Consider the following 13,358-nt stretch of genomic DNA (forward strand, 5'->3'; position numbering starts at 1 on the left):
GTTTCTCTAAAGTGAATTTGATCACAAAATGTTCTACACCATCTTTCCTGTTCTTTTCCTATTTCTTCACATTATTATTACGTAATGCTACTCTATAACTATTTTGTATCTTTTAATACTTGCGAAACACTTAACTATTGCTATTCTGTCATGTTGCGATTATCTCTGATTCATGTTCTCTGTGAAGCTGTCCTCATTTGAGAGGATCATTTGCCCAGGATCCTTGTTTTAATATACTTTTTTTTTTTTTTTTTTTTCATTTTCTGGTTAACACCAGTTAGGTCCTCCACTACATTGGACCAGATCACCTTTATTACCTCTGAATTTCTTTGTGTCTCCTCCACTGTTCATTTACTTGCCAACCCCTTCCACCTCTTCTAGCTTTTAAAGAAAAAGTTCAAAGCAGGACACATTTTTCTTGTTTACTGATTTCCTTATTTTGTGTTCCTATACATTTTCACTTGCAACGTGGCAGTTCGTTACTATTTGTAAAGCACTTTGAAAACCTTAAGTGTGTGTAAATGCTGGTTGTTTCATCTTGCATGTCTTTTGCCAGATAGAAGCAGAAGCTGAATATTTTATAATTACTCAACTTCTCAGGGGCCTGAACAAAATTAGGTACCGTATATGCCAAGGTTCACCTCTTTTGCGTACTTCACCTTTCAAAGACTGTATAAGATAGCACTGAAGAGGTGTGGTTGAAGGGTTCACAAAGTTGCCTTACAGAGTCTGCATCCTCAGTAATGTTTTTGCTAAGACGGACTATATTGCTGAATGTGTTGATAGTGTTCCCTGCTTTAACCCTAGGATATGAGGTGAAAATACTTGAGTTTTCTCAGTCTCTGTGCAGAGAGGACACAGCTGAGAAATCTCATGCTGCATGAAGCTATCATCACTTCTCTGCCTAGAGAGCCTGTGCTCGAGCTCCCAGCCCAATCTAACAATACACGAGTGTGTGTTGCTAAGCAGTACAGTTAGGCATATTATGTACAGAGGGGGGCAGTGAGGATTCAGCACCAGAATTAAATTATCATTTCTGAGCAATTGAATAAAAACTTGGCTTGGAAAGTATTGAATATTTTGAGACGTTAAAGAAAAACTGTTTTTTACCTTTTGTGTTCAATGTTTGTTGTTACTGTGTTGTGGTGGAGCTGTCCAGGTAACTCTTCAGGCTGGGTTGTCTGTCAGGAGTAATTAAAAAAATTGAGGCAGACCTTAATGAATCTAAGTTATCTGATGTACCCAGTTTGCAGGTCCCTCCTCTAGGAGTGTACAGGAATATTTCAGAGACTGCAGGCTGGCTTGTGGGACAGGAATATGGGGGAAGGGAAGGTGCAGAGTGGAAGGCAAGGTGGATGAAGTAACAGAGCTGTGTAAGAACAGCCATACAGGGTCAGACCAAAGGTCTGCATCGTTCAGTATCCAGCAGTTGTCAAATAACAGACACCTACAGAAGAACTTGATGCGAAAGTACTTTGCAGTTTGTGTATCTGTGATTTTTTTCTTTGGGGGGGTTGGCAGGTAGTATGTTTGTATTTATAACTCTTGATGGATTTTTCTTCCATAAATGTCTGTCACTTCTAAGCCTTGTACATTGTTTGATGTTAGTAAATTACTCTGTTTTTGTAGAAATACCTAAGTTTGTAAATTCCAATGTTCCTAGCAAATTTTTATTGTTCCTTTATTTTCTTCTTATTCTCTTTATTCTGCTGGAATAACAGGAAAAAAAAAAATCCCTAGAAAAACTTTTCTAAGCAGAACATATTATCTTTTACAGTAACTTTTTAATGAAAAAGTGTTGTCCCTTTATCATATAGGGAAATATAGCTCAGTGTAAACCATCTTTGCAGAGGAATTAAGTATGTTCCATTGCAGATGTGAAGGAGTTGAGGAGTTTCATGTACTTAGTCCTTCAGATTGTTAGAAGTTGCTGGTCACCAGAAGGAAACCAAAACCCTGTATATCCTGAGTGCTAGAGGATGAAGAAGCTGTGTAACTATACTGTAGGTAGGAGAAGAATTAGCAGGCCAAAAGGGTTGAGATCAGGAGGCGCAGGACCAGGGTCTGATGGAAAAGCAGCCTGACACAAATTGAAAGAGGAATAGATGCAGGCATAGGTTGGAGGAGAGGGAGAGCAAGGTGTTAGAATAAGAGGTGAGGACCTGGAGAAAAGCTAAAGGATTTCTAAGGGCTAGGGGTCAGCACAACAAAAGCAAAAGAGGGCTCATTAGCAAAAGTTGATGACAAAGACAGGAAAAGTAGTACAGCATGGAGGGAATGGACCTAAGGTCAGTAGCAGGGTGGAAAAGATGGGTAAACGGAAGCTAGACAGAATAGCAACAGGAGAGAGTCCTAGGAAAGCTGAAATTTTGTGTGCTTTTGGCTGTGTTGAAGGTCTCTGGAAATTTGATTCTTCTCACGTGTTTGAGATCCTTAGTGAAAAAATCAATCTGATATTTCTCATTTTGAAACTGTTTCCTATATTCATTGTGTCTGCTTGTGAAGAGCTGGTCTGCGGAGAGTATAACTAGCATTGCCCTTCTGAGAGAAGGCTGTGGCACTGCTTTCTTCAAGGTCTGGATATCACTGGTTAATAAAGGTCTATCAATCTATTTATGAGCCTGCTACAGACAATGTACAGAAATGTATGAAGACCTCAGAAATTATTTATGATGCATTTACAGCATAAATAGCTAAGCTGTCAACTATGATTGTAAAGTTCTTTCTCTACTTCTGCACTGTGCTTTTCATTTAATATGGCTTTGTTCAGCTAAACAATTCATAATTAAAATAGGAAATGATGGAAACTTAGAAACAAACCAATCCTGTGATGGCTTTTAATAGCTGTAATAAAATATTGAGAATATAATGTCTGCCAGTGTGGTGTAGACGCACAAACTGTCTGTGACTGTGCTATTAAAGCTAGTTAAAAGTGAATCAAGATGGAAAGGAAACATCTGGAAATGAAGGGAGAAAATCTTTGGATGTTTTGCAAGGCTTGAGTCTGAAAAGGATATTTTTCTTCCAGCAGTTTTGGATTTCCAACCTGAGGTGGAATTCACCATACATTGTTCCCTGTAATGTTAAACCTGTCCCTGTAGTGCCTTAAGTTAACTCAGTTAAAAAGAAAAGTATATATGCGTTGTGAAGAAAATTTTTTCTGGAACTAAGAACATGAAATGGTTGGTCTGGCATCATGGTAGACCTGCACAAAGAGCTGTGTCTTGGACCAGGTAGAAGATGCCATCACAAAGTCACATCAATCATTACTCCAGGCTTCTGGAGTCATGATGTGGAGTCATGATGTAAACTCATGACATAAATTGATGAAGTTCCCTCCTCAAATAAGTCAAACATTTTGTCCAATTGTTAATGGGAGGCAAGAGTTTTAGAATCCCATTACACCACAGGCGGTAATCCTTCATGTGACTTTTCAGCTGCAACTTAATCATGGCCACTTTATGTTTGCTTATGCTTCTATCAATGTTATTTTTCAGCTCGAATATATGTTCTCTGGATATATTTATGGATAGCAATCATAAGTTTGCAGCTTTCATTTTGGAAAGCTAAACAACATCAGGCTCAGATAGCCTCCCCGTTCTTCTCACCATCCCAGTAGTCTTGCTCCATGCCTATTCCACAGCAAATTAATCTTTCTGGAACACAAGTGATGAGAACTACATCCAGTTTCCAGATATTATAAATGAGGATATTTGTTGAAGATTATATTTGCTGTTTCCATCCTCACACCATGCTGATGTCACGTAATGCCTTGTGATAGACTGCACTACTGGGTTCCTTGCCCTTGTCAGCAGCTTCCAACTGCTAACATGTTGTCACAAAATTTTTAGCAATACTAATAATGATCTATTTTTACTGACAGAAGATGACTGAAAATATTTTTGTGAAGTATAATAGTTCAAGCTAGACAATCCTTTAAGTGATTTGTAAAGTAAAATAAGTGGCTTTTAATTTCTTGCTCTAGGAGATAAAGATAGATAAAGGACTGACTTTTTATCAAGTAAGAGACTTGAGTAATTTTTGGTGTTTCTGGGCTCATACACAATTAAGAAATTACCAAAGGAAGGAGACGGAGCAAGAAAGACAGAAAACAATCCCCTGTTTCCTCCAGCTTCCCTGCCAAGGAAAGATTTCACACATTATATACTGCATTAGAATTAGACAGGAGAAACTGTTTTATTTACTAGCTTCTGCATGAGATGTTTTACTGGGAATATTGAATGATCTGTTTTTAGACAGAGTCTAAAAGTTTCTCCACACTTGGGAGATTGGCATGAGAAATCCAGTAACTGAATTTTCACTGATTTTATGGGGACTGTCAGTGGAAACGTGAAACTGGAATTAAATCAAATGCAGTATGTTAACAGTAATTGTGATATATGCACAACAAAAGTTTTTGTATTTTGTTTTGACTTACCCTTCTAAGCCAGACTGAACCTCCTTAGTGTTCAGAAGTTTGTTGAAAGTCTCCTGATGTTGACCTCCTCAAAAACCCTGTTGTTAATATTTTTGACTTCTAAATTGTTCTGAAATGGTGACTTTCCCTGTTACATTAGTTCCCTGTATTCTGTTTCCAGGCAGATTTTGGCAACACAGAGATGTGTAGAAAAATAAAATAAGGGAGAAAAAGAAAACAACATAATACTTTGCAGCTTCCAGAAGGCCTGGTGGGGACCTGACATCAGTAATGCAATGTAAATGTTTAGTTCTGGAGTTCTGGCCTAGATGTCAAAACAGTTATATTGGACCATGGGTTAACTTGGACTATACATGAATTGCTTAGGCACACACTCAAATACTAATTGGGTTGCCTAAACCTCAGGCTATTCTTTTGAGGATGATATGTTTAATAGTATAAAGTTCACTGTGACACTCCTGAATAATGATGAGATATCTGTATTACTCTTTAGTCATTATAAATGCTATCGTACTTTATCCTTTGATAAAGGATTTTTTTTTTTTTTTTTGTTCCTGGTAGGTGTGACAAGACCACGTGTCTGTGGGCTTCTATCTTAAGACATTATCTTAGTGGCACTAAGCTTGACAGTGTACACAAATAGTACATTTGCTTCATGCTAAACTCAGTGCATAAATGAGATTTTAATGGTGCCTGAAAAAGTCAGTCAAGGTTTGAAATATAAAATGAAGTGTATGGCTCAGTATTCTTGATCTCCATACCAATGTAAATCCAATGCCTTCAGAATAAATTTTGCCACAAAAGCCTAAAATAATTCTAAATTTTCTCACCTGCCTTATAAAATTGGCTTACTGAAGTGTTTACAGAAATGTCAGTTAAAAAGTACAATCTAAAGCGCGGTTAGCAGATTCGAGCATCCAGTAGTTGATGCTTGTCTTCCCCCCGCCCCGCCCCAGCTTTGGTGTGGTGAGAAATGCAAATCACCCCCATTTTTCCATCAGTGTCACCTTTAGGTGTGAATCATTCACCGAATGCCCACCTAGAGGCTGGTAGAACTGCGGCTGTCAGAGTACCGCAGGCAACCTCCCAGAATACACAGTGGAGGATAGGAGAAATCCAGGTGCTCTCTCTCCTCCAACATGGCCATCTGTATGTGGACACGAGAAATCCCAGTTTTGCAGCTGTTCTGTAATATCCTGTGGAGGAGGATCAGAAAGCTTTAGATGCAGTTTGTCCCTCTGTTAGGGAGCACGTGTCTTTGTGAAGGGACTATGTGTGCGAGTCAAGTGCACATAACATCATTCTGAAACTGATAAAAATTCCTTTATGCTGTAGGGAAAATTTCACTTGCTAGTGGCCAAAGATGTTTCCTATACCAGTTTAACAGCTGGTCTTGTTTTATTGATATTGAAATATTATCCCACTTCCCAAAAATTCATGAGGTTGGAGAGAGCTGAAGTAGACATAATTCTAATTGTGTGTTGCACAACGGAAATCTTACTTGCAAAGGAAATTTTGTTAACAATTTTTTTCACTTATTACACCTGTATTACCTGTATGCACTATATTATTTCTGTGTACACTATAATGCATGCTATTACACATATTCCTCTTCTTCTGCCTGGACCCTTAACAAAATGGAGGGAAAAGTGCTTTTTAGAACTACTCAAGGATAAGTTATAAACACCTGAATGTATGTACATTGTTATCCAGATATGTGTACTAGTAACTATTCAGCCCTTTACAGTCTGGATGTCTGTGTCAGGAGTAGTATTTTCCTGTCTTTGGAAAGACTGATTTACAATACAGCAGTTATTATGGATTGTAAGTGTTATGGCCTTTTGTAAAGGAAAGGGAATTCTGTCAAGGAAACATTTTACAGTTTGGAGATGCAGTGAGACGAAAAATTAAGGAACTATTCTTTCTTATGTGCTTCTGTAAAATCCCCCAGGCCACATTTTCCTCTGCTGTATTTCCTTAACCACATATGGTATACACCAGAAAATGAAAGGAATTTATATGGGAGGAGACCATGCCAATTGCATCAGATTCATATCGGGATAGTTTCTTATGCAAGAGAAATTCTCCAGTGGCCATTATCAATCAAATAATAATTACTGAGTCACCTGAGTACTTGTGGCTGATGCTGTAACAAAACCAAAATTGTTATTTCACAAATATGGATGTAGTTGACTAGAAAATAATCTCTTACCATGGCCATTTTAATATCCCAAGTAAGAAAAAAGAATTCTTTGTCTCCATGATTCTTAACCTAGATTTAGTGTGCTGCAGAGATATTTCTCTGACATGTTCAATGATAGCAGAAAAATATGTGGTGGTGCATTAAAAGCTGTAGAGCAAAGGAAGTTTGGGGAACTTAATCAGAGCCTTAGGCAAGAAAAGGATGTGTAACACTGATATGTACATTTTGCTTTTGCTGTAGTTAATGAAAAATGTTATGCCAACGCTGTTTTTTGTCCCTTATGGTTTAGCAATGCAGAACCGATCCTTTTTATTCTTTGTGTTTTGTGTTTTTCTTCTCTTAATGTTACTTAATCTGGAAATAAAAATGTTTGATTTCTGCCGTTCCCCTTAGCTACTTTGCTTAAAATGGTGCTTAATTGTTTTCACTTTAAAGGAATGGTGCCAGGTTTAAAGGTTTATTATATTTTCATGGATTTGGTTTTAAAATTGTCTTTTTTTATACGCTTCTCTTTGACACCTGTCATAACATTAGGTTTTTCAAACTTAGCCACCATCAGTCTGAGGGGAATTGTTAGTGAATTGTCAGGTTGCCACAAAGACCAAGTTTCTTTTCATTCTCTCCTAGCAGCACTAATCAAGACAATTCTTTTACTCGGCGCACTGCAGTAAATGCCGCCTGTTATTACACAGGTCATCAGGAAGACTTGAATGAACTGTGTTGGTTTTGTTAGGAGCGATGGTTGCTTGTGTTACTAATTTTCCTTGTGTGACTGCCAATTTCCTTACTTTAATTTTGAGAAAGGGCATTTAGAGAACCATTTCTGTTCTCCAGTGGACTACTTAGTACCTCCTTCAACTCTACAGGGTGGGTTTGGTGTTTTGTTTTTTTTTTCTCTTTGTGTACGGATGCTGCTGCTTGTACTTCAGGTACTGGTACATTATTGATCAAAGCATAGAGAATGCACAAATAACATTTGAACTGAGTATGTATGGATGAGAGAAATTAACTGTTGTCAGAAGCTTACTGTTTTCAATTTCAAGATGTTTAGGATGTTTCCACTGGCACCATCTCAAAATTCTGCCATTCCCCATTTATCCAAGGAATAATTTGTGCTTAAAATTAATCATCTTTCAGCTTTTAATTCTTTTCTTTAATGTTTCTCTTTGAGGTTTTTTCTTTTTTACACTCAACCTTATTCCCAATTTCCAGATTTCATTTCCCTTAAACATGTTGAACAATTCTATTTTCCTACCCTGTTGTCTGTTTCAGTAGGTTGCAGTCAAATTTGGTTACAGCTAATTAGAGAAAACTTGTTTCAGCACTTTAAAGATTGTCTTCTCCTTCATAGCATAAACAGTTTTAATTCTGAAGGCCACATTCACCTCTTGTCTAGAGCACTAAGACCAATGAATTGACTGCTCCTGAGGTTATGGTTCCTGACCTGAATAAAAGAGCAATAAATCAAAGTATGTTCACTGGCATTGAAGCAGGCTCCAGCTGTGTGGAATCAACATGCCAGTTCCAAATTGTAATTTCGCTAAAAATAGCATAGTTTAACAATTTTGACAGTTGTAAACTTGAAAGATCTAGGCACACTGTCCATCTTGCTGTGTCTCATATGTTCTGTCAACCATGCATCCTTTGAAAATAAAACCAGAAAAATGTTGAACATCCTTCATTCTTTGGTAGGTGTGCCCATCCCTGCCATCTGCATAAGGAAGAATAAGAAAAATAATGATTTTTCAAAGGTAAAACAGAAGAATCCTTCTGTGAGTGGTGGCTCTGGGATGTGAGGAAGGGTAGAATTTGGATCCGTATCTTCTCTTTATCACTTCCCTTTTCTGGGTCTGTCTGTGTTTCCAGGAAACAAAAGACAAATTTGCAGCTGTGTTAGAGTTCATTTGTTCTTACAGGGGGCACTGCAATGCAACTGCTCCTGCTTTGTTCTGTAGTCTGGAGAGCCAAGGATTAAAATTTTACTGTATTTTCTCCTATCAAGACTTATCACGCAGTCCATAATTCATCCAAGCTCTATTCAGCGAATATTTAAGCATGTATTTAATACTAGGCACATTATTTTAACTTCCTTAGACTGTATGGACAGGTTAGAGTTAAAACTACATTTAAATGCTTAGATGAATTGGGCAGCAGTTACTTCACATTGGGGAGAGATAAATAAAGTAAGGTTTTAAGTCTGTGGTTAAAGTTTGTTGGTAATGCCAAACTTAACTCTTTAGTTGGCAATTTCCCTGCCAGAAAAGTATGTGGTGTTATGTATTGCCTTAACGCCAATTAATTGCTCTCTGCCTCACAGAATGCCTGAGGTTGAACCACACTTTGCTGCATCAGAATTCAACACTGCTATTGGTCTGTGGGGAGAAAAAAACAGGAATTAGAAGAGACAAGAGCACTGGGGAGCAGTAATCTTTTATTTATGTATAATGCTGTACATTTCCTAACTGTACTGTGAGTTTTCCTTCTAACTCTCACTAATTATGGTGACTGGCATGAAGCATTTGATGGAGCCTCAGGAGAAGTGGGATATATACAGCTGTTCAGATCTGGCACATTGCATTCAAGTTTGCATTTGCTGGCAGGCCAAACTCTCTTTTTTTCAATGAGAGAAACAGGGATGTTGCAATTTGCTTCAGGTTGTGTTTGTTGCACAAAAGGAGACTTTATTAGAGGGAGCTGAATTACTTGCTGATTTACCCAGAGGAGTTGTACACACAGAATGGGAACATGGCTCCAGTAAACTGGTTTCACTGAATTTGCAGAGGTCCTTGCTTGTATCTATCTGTTCTAGCTCTAAATCACCCACATGTTACTTATTCTGTATCATAGCTGGTAAAAAAAAAAAAAAAAAAAAAAAGTGTTTGGCCAAAAAAGATGATGGCTGCATATAGAATTAACCACTGAAAAATATATAAATTCACCTAGAGCTATTAAGATTTGTGATTTTTGTCTTTGTTCAGAGGAAGGCAAGGAGGAAGTGTATTTTCAAATCATTGCCATTACTTTTTCAAGGTGCTAAAATACTTAACTCATTTTGCAAAATGCATATTTGCCAACAGTCATATTTGCTTCATCATTATTAATTTTGTGAGCTCAGGCAGAAGCCTTCCTAACTTTTAAATGTATACCTGCAGAAAGTGGTAATGATATACCAGACTTGCTGCTCTTGAGGCTAGATTTGTACCCTTGTTGCACAAATTGAAAGCAAGCCAAATAAATTCTTTCCCACTCTTGGGAAATATGTGTTATCCTAAGTGCAAGACTAGGAGAAATGTGTTAATTGTTTGACACTTCATCATTTACAATACTCATTAAAGGAGATAATGGTGATGCCACAAATAGTGACCTGACAAAATTTTGTAGATCTCTAAGGTGGCCACTGGATTCTTAATATTTAGGTGAGACTTTTCAGAAGATTCTATAAGGATACAGTCCATCTATCTACAATCCAAGTAAACCTTTCTTTGTTTCCAACTTCTTCCCAAATGCAGTTAATATTCACGTTTTCAAAGATGAAACCATGGATACACCAGGTCAGGGGACTACAATATTACAGCTGGTGAATACACTGTGTCCTCTGTGGTGGTGTGCTATTGCTTGGTAATTTTTGTTTTGCTCTTACAAAAGACATTTTAAATACAGCAAAAATATATTCTTTCTGTTTTCTTTTCCCTAGGCATCAAAGAGAAAAAAGTGCTATTTTATTAAATTCTCTTTTGCTGTGAAGCCTTTCTTTAACAGTTCTTTCAAATGGAGCCCAGGGATATCCTTCATCATTTCCTCTATTGGTTTCTTCTCACTGTAAACTTAATAGAAGCACTCAGGCTTGTAGTGAAGAGGAAACCCACAGGCGAGTGACAGAAGCATCATAAGCTTCAGGGAGCTAGTTTAACATGGTTAATTAAAGGGGTGATCAGTTCAGGGCAGCACCAAGTGTGAACGATTGATAGACAAATCTCTACAGTCAGTCTCTAGATGAATGCTCTAAATATGAGAAAAGGCCTATCAACTTGTCGGAGCCTATACTTATTTACCAGGGGGGAAAAAACCCACAGCAGCAACTGCAAATTAGTACATGGAGCAAACCCATGTTTTTGCTATTTCCTGCCTTAAATTTTTGTGCCCTAGGTGTACAGGGCATTGCACAAGTTATTTAAATAGATTACCTTTGGTTTACTATGTTAGCTTTGGCTTAGTCTCAGGTTTCATATCCAAAACCATGGGGGAAGATGCATGTGAAATTCTACTTGCTTGGGCTTGGGTCTGATCATATTTAACATTTTCACTAGGGAACTTTATGAAAAATCAAGAGTGTGCTAATGAAATTTGCCATTTACACAACTTTAGGTGGCATAGTCAGTAAAAAGGAAGATTAGAGTGTTATATGAGAAGAATTTAATGACTTTGAGATGTAGGGTAATAAAGTTACGATACAATTCAGTTGTACAAAAATACTAACTCATACGCTCAAGGAGGAATAAAAGAATTCTGCAGTAAAGAGGATGCTCCTCAGTTCCTCAAATTAAGACTGAGGTCGCCCTGGCAGACCTGTATCAGTCAGATGCACCACTATTACAGATGTGCCAGTGGGCGATCAGACAGTGAATTCTTTTGACTAGTCACTGAGCCAATGTTGAGAGAAGACTAAAGCAAATCCTGAAGAGCTTGCAGAAAAGCACAAATCACATACAAAGTGACTGCTGTGTGAATTCAGCAAACAGCAGCTCTGTCTCTCAGGTCTCTGTGAGTCTGCAGTCAGTGGCAGAAGCCTGAGCTGCTTCCTCAAGGGCTGGTGGCATGGCTACCCCTCACCCCTGCCGCTTCCCTTGTCCTGGCATTAACATCTGTATATCTGTGGGGCGAGCTGCCTTCAGTCAACTGATCTGGCTAAAAAGAGACCCAACAAAAGAACGAGGAGAGTTGTTTTCAGCTAGTTCCATTGTCTGATCCAGGTTACCACATTAAACCAGAGTGCTCTTGCTGGCACAGGACAGCCAGCGGGGCTGAGCAATTTGGCACTGCTGTTGGCAACCACGTATTTATGCTGGATTAAAGTGACTGTGTTACCAGGGTGCACACAAATTGCTTTCATCAGCTGTTATACATTTATCAGAGGTTTACACTAAGCCTAATGCTAACTAAATGAGTATATTGGTGTATGTTGTCACACTGCTGCCACCTTCAACATCTGAAGCCACTGTTACATGGGGACTCCTTTTCCAGGTTACTGACTGCACACAAGTAGTTTCAGCCTCTTGGCTTCAGAGGGCTCAGCAAGGCAACAAAATGGGCTTAAACATATTCATGACTCAGCTGGCTATGCGGCAAGGTTTCTGGTGATTCGCTGCAGGAAGATACAGGTTTCTCGCCTGGGGCTTTAAGGGTGCACATCCAGTATATGTACAAATTGTGCTCTACTCCCTTTCCCTTCACCCCCCAATATGCAAAGGTTTGGGGAAGATAGGTTTGTCTGGGCTTTTGTGGGGTTTTTTTTGTTTGTTTCTGTGTGTTTATGTGAAGATGATTGCAGTGCTTTGGAGTATGGTCCAGATTAAAACATACCTGAGCACATAAATCACTGGAGATTTCAGGTGCTCATGGTTATTCCCAGGATGTGATTTTTGGTTGGTTGATGTTATCTCCTGGGCAGTTTTGCTGACTGTTGTTTTTAAAAACAGAGCCAATAGTATTCTCTTCATAGTTCTTTGCTACAGTGCAGTAGCAGGTCACTAGGCTACCATGAGTGCTATTTTTAAATATATGTTGATTCAGTAATTAATATTAAAGCCATAAAAGTGGTAGTACCTAAAATCACCTCTTAGAACTGCAAAATTTCAAATGTTCGGTCAGTTTATTTTTTAAGTTCTTGACAATAATTTTTAACATTTCGTTAATTCTGTGTGCTAGCTATTCTTTGAGCTGTTTGGTTTTTGAGGTTAAAATATTAAGTGTAACTTTTTGAAGAGTACTATGTCTTTTCAGTTACTTATAAGCCATCCATTTGTCTGCTGTGTGAATGTTAATAAATACACAAAAACTATTTATTTACATGTACACAAGTCTAGCCAGCCTGAAAAACCACAGCTGTTGCGTGTGCAGATGTACTTGAAATCAGTCATGGGTCTTATTTAATCGTGAACTACAATGTTTATATGCATTTTATATATTTTATATTCAGTGGAGTTATGTGTTTATACTTCATTGTACCATATATATGGTATTTTTAGTCCTATAAAGCTTCCAAATAAGGATTTAATGATTTGTGTAGATCACAGCTTTTATTTTCCTGGATTTGGCATGGTGTAAATATCATGGGGGCCTCTGAGCCCAGTGTCCCATACCTTTGGGACAGGGTGCACTTGTGAGTTGGGTTTTTACTGCCTAATCTTCCCTTGAGTAGAAGAAGGAAGACTCAAGGAGGAATGAGGAGAAAGGATCACAGCGCTTAGGCTGGAATTTGGTCAGGACACCAACCTTAACAACTGGGTTGTGTAGGAACTTTTAATTCCTGAGAGCAAAAGGGTCTAATTTTTGTATTTTGCCTAAAAGACAGAGCCTTTGGTATGTCAGAGCCGCTTTTAACACCATGTGGTATTATCAGTACTAACTTAGAAAAAAGAATGTCGCAAATGAGATCGCTATCGCTTACTAAATACTTCATAACAGAGCCTCAGGGAGTTGAGAAAATCAGAATTTAGT

Source organism: Platalea leucorodia (assembly GCF_965183815.1).
Source record: "Platalea leucorodia genome assembly, chromosome: 10".
Taxonomy (NCBI): Eukaryota; Metazoa; Chordata; class Aves; order Pelecaniformes; family Threskiornithidae; genus Platalea; species Platalea leucorodia.